General features: G+C 44.6%; 1 pseudogene; it reads right to left on the bottom strand.

Moving 5' to 3' along the window:
• Positions 1 to 13316: 13316 nt before the first annotated feature.
• On the bottom strand, positions 13317 to 13435 carry LOC135051537 (5S ribosomal RNA; annotated as a pseudogene).
• Between the last annotated feature and the right edge of the window lie 319 nt (positions 13436 to 13754).

Raw genomic sequence — 13754 nt, 5'->3', positions numbered from 1 at the left:
GTTGAGCAGTCGGCGTCGGGCTCCAGCGCGCGCTCCAGTTCTCTCAGTTCCTCCTCTTCTTCATCCCTGTCGTCGCAAGCGTCCGACGTCAGTAGCACGACTAGGGCAAAAAAGCGTGCGACGAAGTACGCTAAGAGGGCGGCAGTGCAGCAGGAGAGGCGGAAGAGATGCAAGCGGCTTAGCAAGGACGCTCGCAGGGCCAAGAAGCGCCGCGATTTGCCGGGAGTAGTCCACTGTGATTATACGGCAGTGTTGAGGGGGTTGCGGGATAGCTGCCATAGGAAGATCTGCAGAGGCGATTACGTTGATATGTTCGTGCTGACTAAGGACGCGAAGAAGGAGTTTAAGGCAGCGACAGCTAAGAAAGGCATCGGAGCTGAAGCTTTCCGTACTTTCGACAACTGGCTGGCCGGTTTTTGCGTCTTTGCGGTGTGTTATCTGGAAGATAGGCCTGAGGAACATATGAACGTCATACGATACCTGCACTTGATACACGATATGCAGCGCACATCGTCAGGAATCGAATGGCGGATGTATGATGAGAAGTTCCGAGAGAAGCAGGACTGCTTACAGATTATTGACTTTGGTTGCAAGGACGTGGAGGTCTGGCTCCAGGTCACCCGGGCTTCTCAACCCGCAAAGGAGCACCGGATATCGGGGGCGGACGGGCAACGCGTAGGGTCGTCCGCCCAGGGGCGTAGCGCGGAAGGGGGACCGGGTAGGAGAGGTAGGTTGGCTATCCGCGGGGGAGGGCAAGCCACCGCGAGGGGGAAGTGCTTCGCATTTAATAATGCGACCTGTTCCTTCGGCAAGGAGTGTCGGTTTCGACATTCGTGCTTGCAATGTGGCGGCTTCCACCCGGCCTCCAACTGTTTTAAAGGAAATCGGCAAGGCGCGAGGGGAAAGCAAAGCTACGCAAGACCCGGCGCGAGCGGGATCGCTCCACAGGGCCCCAACGCCAATTAATTTGGACGCAATGTCCAAATGGTTGGATTGGTATCCGAATAGTACGGACGCTCAGTTTTTGTTTCAGGGTTTTAAGTTTGTTTTCCGCTTGCCAGTTGCGGGCGAAGTATCGGTCAAGGCTCTCCGGAATCTTCAGCCCGTTCGCACCTTGCCGTCTGTTTTGCGCGAGAAAGTTGATAAAGAGGTGCGAATGGGTAGGATGGAGGGCCCGTTTAGCTCGCCCCCAGGGGATGACCTGGTCATTTCCCCAGTGGGGGTAGTTCCCAAGAAGACTCCGGGTGCCTTTCGGCTCATTCAACATCTTTCTTACCCGTCAGGGTCGTCGGTCAACGACGCGATACCACCGGCACACTGCTCGGTGGTGTACCAGTCGTTTGACGAGGCGCTGGAGTTGGTTCGTAGTTACGGCCCAGGAGCTCTGATGGCTAAGATCGATGTTGAATCCGCGTTTCGGTTGCTCCCGTTGCATCCGGACTCATTCCGTTTTATGGGTTTTCAAATCGGAGCGGAATATTTCATTGACAAATGTTTGCCGATGGGATGTTCCGTTTCATGCTCGTTTTTTGAAAGGTTTAGCACGTTCTTGCATTGGTGCGTGGAGTCTTCTTCAGGGGGTCATGGAGTTGCGCATTACCTCGATGATTTCCTGTGTGTGGGACCGGCGAATTCGCCGCGCTGCAGCGACTTGCTGTTCAGCATCCGAGCGTTGTTTTATCACGTTGGCGTTCCTGTGGCCAAGGATAAAACGGAGGGGCCGGTTTCCTGTTTGTCGTTCTTGGGGATTAAAATCGACACGATGGCGGGATCGTGTCGCCTTCCTCAGGCCAAGGTCGCGAAGCTCCGCGAGGTTATTTGCCAGTTCGTGATGTCGCGCAAAGTCACGCTTAGGCAGGCGCAGTCCTTGCTGGGCCTCTTGAACTTTGCTTGCCGGGTGATCCCGATGGGCAGGGTTTTCTGCCGAAAGCTGGAGAGGGCGACGGCGAAGTGTGCCAGGCCGCATCATTAAATTTGCTTGTCCTCCGAGATTAAGAGGGATTTGCCGTCTGGGCCTCGTTCCTGGAGGACTTCAATGGGGTGCGTATCTGGCTGGCCCCAACGATCGACAATGCTAGGTTACAGCTGTTTACTGACACGGCGTGTTCCTCTGGGTTCGGTTGCTACCTAGAGGGATCTTGGTGCGTGGCTTCGTGGCCTGAGGAATGGCATCGCGAAGGTTTCACTAAGGACCTTTTGCTGCTGGAGCTTTTCCCCATTATGGTAGCGCTGGAGGTTTGGGGCGATCGTCTGGCTCATCGCAGCATTTTGTTTAGATGTGACAATCTGGGCGTGGTGCATGCGATCAATAACCAGAGGGTGAATTCGCTGGTGGTTCTGAGGGTGTTTGGGCGATTGCTGCTGACATGCTTGCATAAGAATGTATGGTTCCGCGCGCAGCATGTGCCAGGACTTGAGAACGGAATTGCCGACGTGTTGTCCCGCGGTCAGTGGGAGAGATTTAGTTTGTTGGCACCCGAGGCCAATGAGCGGGGGTTTCAATGTCCCGGTTATGTCTGGCAGGTGATCGGACCGGACTGGAGGGTCGAGCGATGCGGTCAGTGGCTCCGAACACGCTCAAGGCTTACGGTCAAGCTTGGAGCGAGTGGGAAGAGTTTGTCCAAGGATGTAGTCAAGAAGGTAAGAGCGGGCATCGGATGATGCTTTCTTTTATTTGGTAGCTTTTTGTCACGGGTAGGTCCAGAGTGGTGGTGTGCCGGTACTTAGCAGGGATTTCGTTTTTTAATAGAATCAAGGGTGTCCCTGACGTGACAAAGAGCGGGTTTCTTGTAAAGGCGATGAAAGGGTGGGCGCGCGTGGCGCCAACGCCGCCCGATAGGCGACGCCCCATCGATGCGGCCTTGCTACCGGCCGTCATCGATGCGGTAGGCAGTATCGCGTCGTCAATTTTTGAATCGTTTTTGTTCCAGTTGGCATTCTCCATGGCTTACCACGGAGCCTTTTGGGTTTCGGAGCTGGTAGCGCCATCTAAGCGGGCAGACTCGCGCATGCTTCTGGATGACGTGGTGGTGGGTGAGAGGTCCTTGATGTGCAGATTGCGTCACTCTAAGACGGACCAAGTAGGTAGAGGGCGATGGGTCACTCTGGTACCGTCTCTGGAGGAGAACATTTGCCCGGTGAGATTGGCATCGAGATATGCAGCAGTTCGGCCCGGTGTGCAGGGGTCGTGGCTGCTGCATTATGACAGTTTACCTTTGACGAAATATCAGTTTCGTTGGATGCTGAGCCGCTGTCTGGCGAGCTTGGGCCTTTCACCTGCTGCTTTCGGTACGCATTCTTTCCGAATCGGGGTGGCGACGTCGGCTGCGTCGGCGGGTTTTTCCGTTGCGGAGATTCAGGCAGTGGGGCGATGGAAGTCGTCAAGTTACAAACGATATATTCGCCCAGTTTCATGAGTTTTCAGTTTGATTAACAGTTCAGTTTTATTAGACGTTGTATAAGTTCATGTTGTAAGGTTAAGTACGTCCTTGTGCAGTTTGTGTCTGTTCGTCTCCCTTGTTCATCCTACTCAGAGATTAGCTACTCGCCGCTGCTGGCAGCGGGGGTCTGGAGTTCTTTTGCAATTTTTTGCCTGACTTGACGGACTGAATTCCAATCTACAATTTGGCTGATTAGTTACAACACGAAGTCCCTCAGCAGGTTTTTACGCTTTCACCTCCAGCTGAGTTCTTACATGTTTTTCTCATTTTAAACCCCCCCCCCCTTTTATTTTCCTTATTTTACTTTGATCTTTCCCTTTGTGTGTTTATGTTATGCTTCGATTGGCTGGAAGCTTGTTTAGATCGGCTAGGCCGTGACTTATGCAAGACACGAAATTCCTTTTTTTCTTTTGGCAGATCCTTTAGGTTAATGCATTCAATAAGCTCCTGTTAGGATACTTATTAACCGATTTTTACTCCTTTCCTTCTCTTCAGGCTGGGTAGAAGACGATTTGGCAATGGGTAGTTGGCCACTCTTATGTTTACTGGGCAGCCAGGTTTTTGGCCTCGGAGGGGGCGTAGTTTTTTCCTTGGGCTCATGGCGTTCGTTGGCTTGGTTGGCGGGGGATGATGTGGCAAGATCTGAAAAGTAGATTGGTCAGTCAGGTCAGCGAGCATGGAGTCCCTAGGGTGCTGGTTGTCCATTTGGGTGGCAACGATCTGGGGAAGAGGACATCTTTGGAGCTGCGATGGGCCATGATGGAAGATCTGGCCAGTGTGGCCGCAGCGTGGCCCAATTGTGTTTTGGTGTTCTCTATGATGGTGCCAAGGTTGCATTGGCGAGGAGTGGCGGACGGTCGCCCGATTGATGAGTCCAGGCAAAAGGTGAATGCGGCGGTGGCGAAGTGGGTGTTGGCTCACGGAGGGAAAGTGGTTCGCCACCCTAGGATTCGGTTTCGTGCCAGTCACCTTTTTTGGCCTGATGGTGTGCATCTGTCCAAGGAAGGGATGTTGTTTTTCCTGGAGGATCTGTTTCTGGTGTTGCAGGAGTTAGGTTGAGGGTATGGTGGCGGTGCGAAGACTCTGGGGAAGAGTCTTTCGCTGTTGGCGGAAAACAACGGCAGGTTGTAGTTTGACTTGTTAGTTACAGTTGTTTACAGTATTGGTGCGGTTTAGGTGCACTCACCTCCATTGACTTTTAAGGCCGCTAGATCACCCATCAGGGGGCAGCGTCATCACCCATCAGGGTGGGCAGTCAGCGTGGAGGTCTGAGTCGGGCACCTATTACCTATGTATGGTTTGTGGTAAATTAGGATCATTTGGGTTTTAATGTTTTTTGAGGTTATCGTCAGTGGAAAATAGCCGTTCCTTTTTCTGCCACCATATGCCGGCTGAATCGGCATGTTAACTTAAATTTTACTTTACAGGTTTTTTCTAATGGTTAGGGTACAATAAATAGCTAACAATTTTCTGCCAAATTCAAGTCTCCGTGTCATTATTTCTTGGTATTAAAGGTATTGAATGCTTTACTTTTTGAATAAGGGTCCACACATTATCATTAGGAGGTTTAGGAGAGCGAAATGACAGGCATAGGAATGGAGAGAGTTAAACCTCCTGTGAGGGGTGGACCTAACTGTTATGAAAAGTACAGCCAATGGTAGAGAGGGGAGGGTTCAGTATATATAGGGATGTATAGGCTAGCTGAGTCTCTCTTGCTGCTGGTTTGCCTTCCCGCCCTCCTACTCCATTTGGTAGAGGTTTTGGCACGAAGTGCCTTGTCTCTAAATTGTTAGTTGTGGTTTATCGTTGGCTATTTGTTGGCGGAAAAGAACGGCAGGTTGTAGTTTGACTTGTTAGTTACAGTTGTTTACAGTATTGGTGTGGTTTAGGTGCACTCACCTCCATTGACTTTTAAGGCCGCTAGATCACCCATCAGGGGGCAGCTTCATCACCCATCAGGGTGGGCAGTCAGCGTGGAGGTCTGAGTCGGGCACCTATTACCTATGTATGGTTTGTGGTAAATTAGGATCGTTTTGGTTTTAATGTTTTTTTTTAGGTTATCGTCAGTGGAATATAGACGTTCTTTTTTCTGCCACCATATGCCGGCTGAATCGGCATGTTAACTTAAATTTTACTTTACAGGTTTTTTTCTAATGGTTAGGGTACAATAAATAGCTAACAATTTTCTGCCAAATTCAAATCTCCGTGTCATTATTTCTTGGTATTAAAGGTATTGAATGCTTTACTTTTTGAATAAGGGTCCACACATTATCATTAGGAGGTTTATGGATAAATGAATAAATGATGGGGGTTTAGTTAGTGAATTAGCCAATGCACGGAAGCCTGCATACCGCTCCAAGGTACCCCACCTTCATGCAGGTCCTACACTATCACCAAATCATAAAAATTAAAACCTGGCAACTGTATCACATAATATAACTGCAAATATGCCCACTTGGTGTAAGGTGTACCTGCCATGAACTGCATGGCTTTTAAAAGGTACACTAGTCACCTGACACTGGCTGATAATTTACTAAAGGGCAGCTGACACAGGTTTAGGATACACCAAGTGGGCATTTTTGCAGTTATATTATGTGATACAGTTGCCAGGTTTTAATTTTTATGATTTGGTGATAGTGTAGGACCTGCATGAAGGTGAGGTACCTTGGAGCGGTATGCAGGCTTCCGTGCATTGGCCAATTCACTAACTAAACCCCCATCATTTATTCATTTATCCATTGATGTTGTGAGGATAAGTGAGCTAATTTTGGTGAGTGCTGAACTTTTTGTTTCTATATTTTTGAGTAGGTGGCCATGGGCTACATGCACCCCACCCTATTAGTGGCGAGTGCGGATACTGCACCCCGCTTCTGGGGTGGCGAGTGCTCTGGTTTTCTATTTGCTGGTATATTTTAGGGTTAATCCCTGGTTAACTCATTAACTGTGGCCACAAGCTTTGTTCATGCACCCCTATTATCTTAAACCTGTGTCAGCTGCCCTTCAGTAAATTATCAGCCAGTGTCAGGTGACTAGTGTACCTTTTAAAAGCCATGGAGTTCATGGCAGGTACACCTTACACCAAGTGGGCATATTTGCAGTTATATTATGTGATACAGTTGCCAGGTTTTAATTTTTATGATTTGGTGATAGTGTAGGACCTGCATGAAGGTGGGGTACCTTGGCGAGCGGTATGCAGGCTTCCGTGCATTGGCCAATTCACTAACTAAACCCCCATCATTTATTCATTTATCCATTGATGTTGTGAGGATAAGTGAGCTTATTTTGGTGAGTGCTGTACTTTTTGTTTCTATATTATTGAGTAGGTGGCCATGGGCTACATGCACCCCACCCTATTAGTGGCGAGTGCGGATACTGCACCCCGCTTCTGGGGTGGCGAGTGCTGTGGTTTTCTATTTGCTGGTATATAAATATCTATATATATATATATATATATATATATAAGCATGGATTGATACTGCGCCACATGTGAGATAAAACAAATATGTTGTAAAATGGCAATAATGTACGACACTCCCCTGTGTTACTAATGGGGCGTCAGCTGGTTCCCTCAAAAAATACAGGGGTGGTAATTCATTGAAAGTAATGTAATAGAAAGGAGGGGATGAGGGAAAAGTTGCGACCACGGTGTCAATAAATTAAAAAATTGCCAATAAAATAGGCAATAAATTAATATATAAAAACTATTTTATTATTACATTGAAGATAAAAAAGAGACACATAGAAATTGGGACAACAAGAAATACACAACTGAACTAAAAGCACTAAATGAACATATACACTACAATAAAAATGATAAAATTTTCCTTATCTTAGAATGAGACTTCTTCAAGGGGTAGGGACAGAAAGAGACTGTGTGTCTATTTATAGCCACAGTACTTAGTGGAAGGATTATGACATCATCGGGGTCATGTGATTCAATAAAATAGTATATGCATTACAAACTGCTCATATGTGTGGAGTGATAGTTAACATATTGCTAGGATGTTGTTACAGGAAAAAACGAAGGTATTTGCAAGTTTAAAAGTACTTTAAAAGTTCTTAAATAGTGAAAATGCGGAATTTCCGCCACACTTCCGGTGACGGCGGACGCAGCGCGTCATTTCCGCCCCACTTCAGGTTCCTTCTGCGCATGCGTCCGCGGCGGTTCTGTGTTTCACTGTGGTCCTCTGTATGTGTGTCCATTGGTTACTACTGGAGGCTGCAGTTCACAGGGGGATAGATCAGGTTTAGTTATGTCCATATGACGGTGGCCATTTTCAATGGGATTATGTCCATATATCTCCTGGTTGCGGCGGCCATTTTCTGGTAGTTCATCTGACGATTTACTTGTCAGATACCCCGGTATCCGTGGCAATAGCTCAGTACATATAAAATAAGAAAATAAGAGCATCAGGGATATGTCATTATTTACAACCATAGTCTAATTTGGTCATATATTTGCTGAAGAAAAAAACATAAATAAAGGGATACTTATTCTGCATCAAATAGAGATAAAAATACTGCTATATGACTGCGGGCATAAATGCTATACAGAAATTAAAAAATAAAAATACTTGAAAAAGTAGATTAGATAATGAATAAGGGTGAAGTGGGAGATTGTTATGTCAAAAATATACATACACATATTGTATGTAATGAATAAATAAATATATAAATAGTATAGAGAATATATATAAAATGCACAAATATATACATATAAAAGTGTATATAAAATCAATTTATAATGCGTGGACGTGATTAGAATGAGTGTTACGTAGTGAGTGTGGTAGTGGATATGCACTTACGGATTTGTGTTGATAGGGGGGGAGGGGTAATAGAGTGTCCAATGTGATTTAGTGAATTTATATTCACACGGAGTAAATTCCTTTCTCAGGCCCCTATTCATACCCGTTTTATACAGTACCTGATCTTCCCAGGTGGTCCCCCTTCACTGGTAATGATCAGGCCCAACGCTGCTTGGCTTCCAAGATCGGGCGTGTTTGGGCATTTCCAGCGTGGTTTGACTGTAACGATGTTGTGCCTTCTAGGGTGTCACTCCCGAATAAATTTCACATAAAATATAAATTCTAAAGTGTTGGACGTTACGTGATGGTGAATAATTACTGGAGGTAATGTGAGGTGGAACTTTGGGCAACTGTGGTAGTGATGGGGAAATGGAGGATGAGACGGGGAGTGGGGGGGGGGCGGGGAAACAGTGGGGGGTTAGGGTGGGGCAGGGGGGTAAGGGAGGAGGTAGGGAGGGCAGCGGAGTAGGGGGGGGCAGTGCATTAAGAAATGGGCTAAAGCAAAGCTGATTCTATTACCGTATCTCATAAAAAGGGGGCGATCTCGTAATTGTCGTTAAATCCTTTCGGCTGTAATGTCTGTAATTGGAATATCCAAAACATCTCTCGACGTGACAATTTATTGGCGAGATCTCCTCCCCTGTCTCCCAATTTCACTAGTTCGATGCTTTGAAAGTCATAGCCTCAGGATTGGAGTTGTGCGCAGAAATAAAATGTTTGGAGACAGCATGGCTCTCCACTTTGTTCCTGATGTTTCTCACATGTTCTTGTATCCTCATCTTTAAGGGTCTTTTTGTCTTCCCAATGTACTGTTACGTTGCATCGCCCGCACTTATAGGACCCCACACATTTAGGCCATGTGTGGTCTTTTTCTTGGTTGGTCCTTAACATGCTTGGGGCTAGAAGGTCCTTGAGGTTTCGTGATTTTTTAAAAACTATTTCCGGATGAGGAGGGAGGATTTCTTTGAGAATGGGATCCATGAGTAAGATTTTCCAATGGTTTCTGAATGATTCTCGGATGGATTTCTCGTGCCGGTTGAAGGTTGTTATGAAAGCTGTGCAGTCTTTTGATTTCTCCCTTGTTTTGTACTCCAACAGCTTGGATCTTTCCGTTTCATTGGTCCTGATAATGGCTTCCTTCAAAATGGTATCCGGATATTTCTTTTGTTTAAATCTGTCTCTTTACATTTCTAGCTGCATCTGGCAGTCCTCTGGTTTGCTGCAATTTCTTTTGATTCTACTGAACTGGGAGAATGGGATGTTGTTTTTCCAACTTTTGAGATGATTACTCTTGTAGTGGAGATAACTGTTAGTGTCCACCTGTTTAATGAAGTTCTTTGTTGTAATCCTCCCATTCTCTCCTGTAAAAACCAAATCCAGAAACTCAATGTGCTCTCTACTCGTGTTGGATGTAAAGACAAGATTCATTGTATTGGAGCTGATATGTTTAAAAAATTGGTTAAAATATTCCATGTCACCATCCCAAATTATTAAAATATCATCTATGTACCTCCGATAAAAAATGATATTATTGTTAAAAGCGTGATGGTCATATATAAAAACTTTTTCCCAACAACCCATAAAAAGATTCGCGAAACTGGGTGCAAAATAGTGCCCATGGTGGTGCCACACTGTTGTAGATAAAACTGATCCAAGAACTTAAAATAATTATGGTGAAGAATAAAATACATGATGTCACAAATAAAATCCTTATGGTTTCCTGTTAATGAGGTATCATTATCCAGATATTTCTTGCAGGCTATTACTCCCTTCTCATGCTCAATACATGTGTAGAGTGATTGAACGTCTATTGTAACCCACATGTATGAGTCCTTCCACTCAATGTCCTTAAGAAGGTTCAATACCGACGTTGTATCTTTGAGATATGATGGGAGGTCCTTTACCAATGGTTTTAAAAAGACATCAGCATATACGGATAAGTTAGAGGTAAGTGAGTCTATGCCCACCATAATTGGTCTTCCGGGCGGGTTATCCAAGCTTTTATGAATCTTTTGTAAAAAATAAAAGATGGGGGTAGTGGGTTCTGATCTCATTAAAAACTGGTACTCATCTTTCGTGATGATACCTGTTCTTAGACCGTGTAGTAAGAGTGTCCTTAGTTCTTCAATATAGTCATCCTTCGGGTCTTTAGTTAGTTTTGTGTATGATTCCTCATCTGATAGCAGTCTTTCTGCCTCTGCGATGTACTTGTCCCGATCCATGATGACCAGCCCCCCCCCTTTGTCAGCTTGTTTTATAATGATCCCTTTATTCTTCTGTAGATTTTTGAGGGCCTCACTTTCTCTGTTACTAATGTTCTTTCCTTTTATCTTCTCTTGATCCATGTCACAAAGGTCTTTCTTCACTAGTTCATAGAACATACTGATGTTGCTCCCTTTAGATTCCAAGGGGTAGTACTTGGAGATAGGTTTCAAACCTGATTTAGAGCGGCTTTCATAGTTAGCTATAACCGCATCTTCTTTTTTTAGGAAGTGCCTTTTTAATGTTAGTTTCCTAACAAATTTGTTAAGATCGATAAATGTCTCGAACGTATTAAGGCCTCCTGATGGTGCAAAGGAAAGTCCTTTGTCTAAAAGGGATAACTCTGGTTCTGTTAGGGAATGTTGGGATAAGTTAAAAATGCCTCTTTCTCTTGGATTGGTTATGGTTGTTACAATGTTCTTTTTTTGTATTCCCTCCCTCCTGCCTCCTCGGGATCCTCTTCTTCTGTATGTCTCCTTTTTAGGGGCGATGCATGCCGTATGTCTTCTTTCACTGAGTGCCCTATCGTGTTCTTTGGTCTTGCACCCGTTCTTAGGGATAAAAAATCCTGGTCTCCATTTGAGCCACGTCTCTGTAGGGTCGTGAATCTGTTTGATGTCTTTATGCTATTGGTAGGGGTGTCCTTGGTCCTGTTTTGAGTAGTCTTTGTACTTGTGGGGACAGTTTTCCAAGTCCCCCCATCTGGTTTCTGATTAAAATGTCCATTTGGTCTGAACCTGCTCCAACTCTTCACTCGCCCTTGTTCGTAGTCATTCTTGTCCCTTAAAAATGTCTTTTCCTTCCCTTTAATCACCTCTTCTTCGATGTGTTCCATTCTCTTGTTGAGTACTTTTTTATTAACTTTGTAGTCCTCCTTGTCTCTAAAAGGTTCCAACTCTCTTTCCTTTTGTTTGATTTCCGTCTCTATGAATGAGAGGGATTTTTCTTTTCATCGACAAGGAGTTTCATTAGGTCTATAGAACAGGTGTGTAATATTTTGTCCCATTTTTCTATGAATGCCTCTTCCTGATTGCCAAATGTGGGTTGTTTTAGTAATCTAAGGCCCCTTGGAACCCTATCCATTGATATATAATGCTCAGGGCCCTTAACATCCCACCATGTCTTGACTTCTTTGATGAGAAGTCTTTCTATTCCCCAGAAAAGATCATCTATATCGCATGGTTGGGTTGGTTCATTAACAGCAACACTTTCGTTAAAAATTTTCTGGCACCACACATTTCTTTTACTAGTATGATCTGTGTTTCTCAACATTATGTCGGGTTTACCCCCTCACCAGGCCGCAGTAAAAAATTTATACCAGAAATAAGTATAAAAGCAGGGATTTATACTGCATCACATGTGAGATAAAACAAATATGTTGTAAAATGGCAATAATGTACGACACTCCCCTGTGTTACTAATGGGGCGTCAGCTGGTTCCCTCAAAAAATACAGGGGTGGTAATTCCCTGAAAGTAATGTAATAGAAAGGAGGGGATGAGGGAAAAGTTGCGACCACGGTGTCAATAAATTAAAAAATTGCCATAAAATAGCCAATAAATTAATATATAAAAACTATTTTATTATTACATTGAAGATAAAAAAGAGACACATAAAAATTGGGACAACAATAAATACACAACTGAACTAAAAGCACTAAATGAACATATACACTACAATAAAAATGATAAAATTTTCCTTATCTTAGAATGAGGTAGGTACAGGTCACCCAACGCGTTTCGTCTGATGAGACTTCTTCAAGGGGTAGGGACAGAATGAGACTGTGTGTCTATTTATAGCCACAGTACTTAGTGGAAGGATTATGACATCATCGGGGTCATGTGATTCAATAAAATAGTATATGCATTACAAACTGCTCATATGTGTGGAGTGATAGTTAACATATTGCTAGGATGTTGTTACAGGAAAAAACGAAGGTATTTGCAAGTTTAAAAGTACTTTAAAAGTTCTTAAATAGTGAAAATGCGGAATTTCCGCCCCACTTCCGGTGACGGCGGATGCAGCGCGTCATTTCCGCCCCACTTCCGGTTCCTTCTGAGCATGCGTCCGTGGCGGTTCTGTGTTTCACTGTGGTCCTCTGTATGTGTGTCCATTGGTTACTACTGGAGGCTGCAGTTCACAGGGGGATAGATCAGGTTTAGTTATGTCCATATGACGGTGGCCATTTTCAATGGGATTATGTCCATATATCTCCTGGTTGCGGCGGCCATTTTCTGGTAGTTCATCTGACTTTTTACTTGTCAGATACCCCGGTATCCGTGGCAATAGCTCAGTACATATAAAATAAGAAAATAAGAGCATCAGGGATATGTCATTATTTACAACCATAATCTAATTTGGTCATATATTTGCTGAAGAAAAAACCATAAACAAAGGGATACTTATTCTGCAAAAATACTGCTATATGACTGCGGGCATAAATGCTATACAGAAATTAAAAAATTAAAAATACTTGAAAAAGTAGATTAGATAATGAATCAGGGTGAAGTGGGAGATTGTTATGTCAAAAATATACATACACATATTGTATGTAATGAATAAATAAATATATAAATAGTATAGAGAATATATATAAAATGCACAAATATATACATATAAAAGTGTATATAAAATCAATTTATAATGCGTGGACGTGATTAGAATGAGTGTTACGTAGTGAGTGTGGTAGTGGATATGCACTTACGGATTTGTGTTGATAGGGGGGGAGGGGTAATAGAGTGTCCAATGTGATTTAGTGAATTTATATTCACACGGAGTAAATTCCTTTCTCAGGCCCCTATTCATACCCGTTTTATACAGTACCTGATCTTCCCAGGTGGTCCCCCTTCACGGTACTGATCAGGCCCAACGCTGCTTGGCTTCCAAGATCGGGCGTGTTTGGGCATTTCCAGCGTGGTTTGACTGTAACGACGTTGTGCCTTCTAGGGTGTCACTCCCGAATAAATTTCACATAAAATATAAATTCTAAAGTGTTGGACGTTACGTGATGGTGAATAATTACTGGAGGTAATGTGAGGTGGAACTTAGGGCAACTGTGGTAGTGATGGGGAAATGGAGGACCTGTGGCGAGCTCGCAAGGGGCTGCGTTTCACTTGCCATTCCCCCTGCCGGCATTCTACGGATTGTTAACAGAAATAGAGGAAGCCTTCTGTCAGCGCAGCTTAGCTGCGCCCACAGGAGGCCCGCCGCCATGTTCCCGTTCGCTGGGGCTGCGTGTTATGTCATGCA

This window comes from Pseudophryne corroboree, chromosome 2, assembly GCF_028390025.1.
Source record: "Pseudophryne corroboree isolate aPseCor3 chromosome 2, aPseCor3.hap2, whole genome shotgun sequence".
NCBI lineage: Eukaryota > Metazoa > Chordata > Amphibia > Anura > Myobatrachidae > Pseudophryne > Pseudophryne corroboree.
This window is presented reverse-complemented; position numbering and strand designations above follow the sequence as displayed.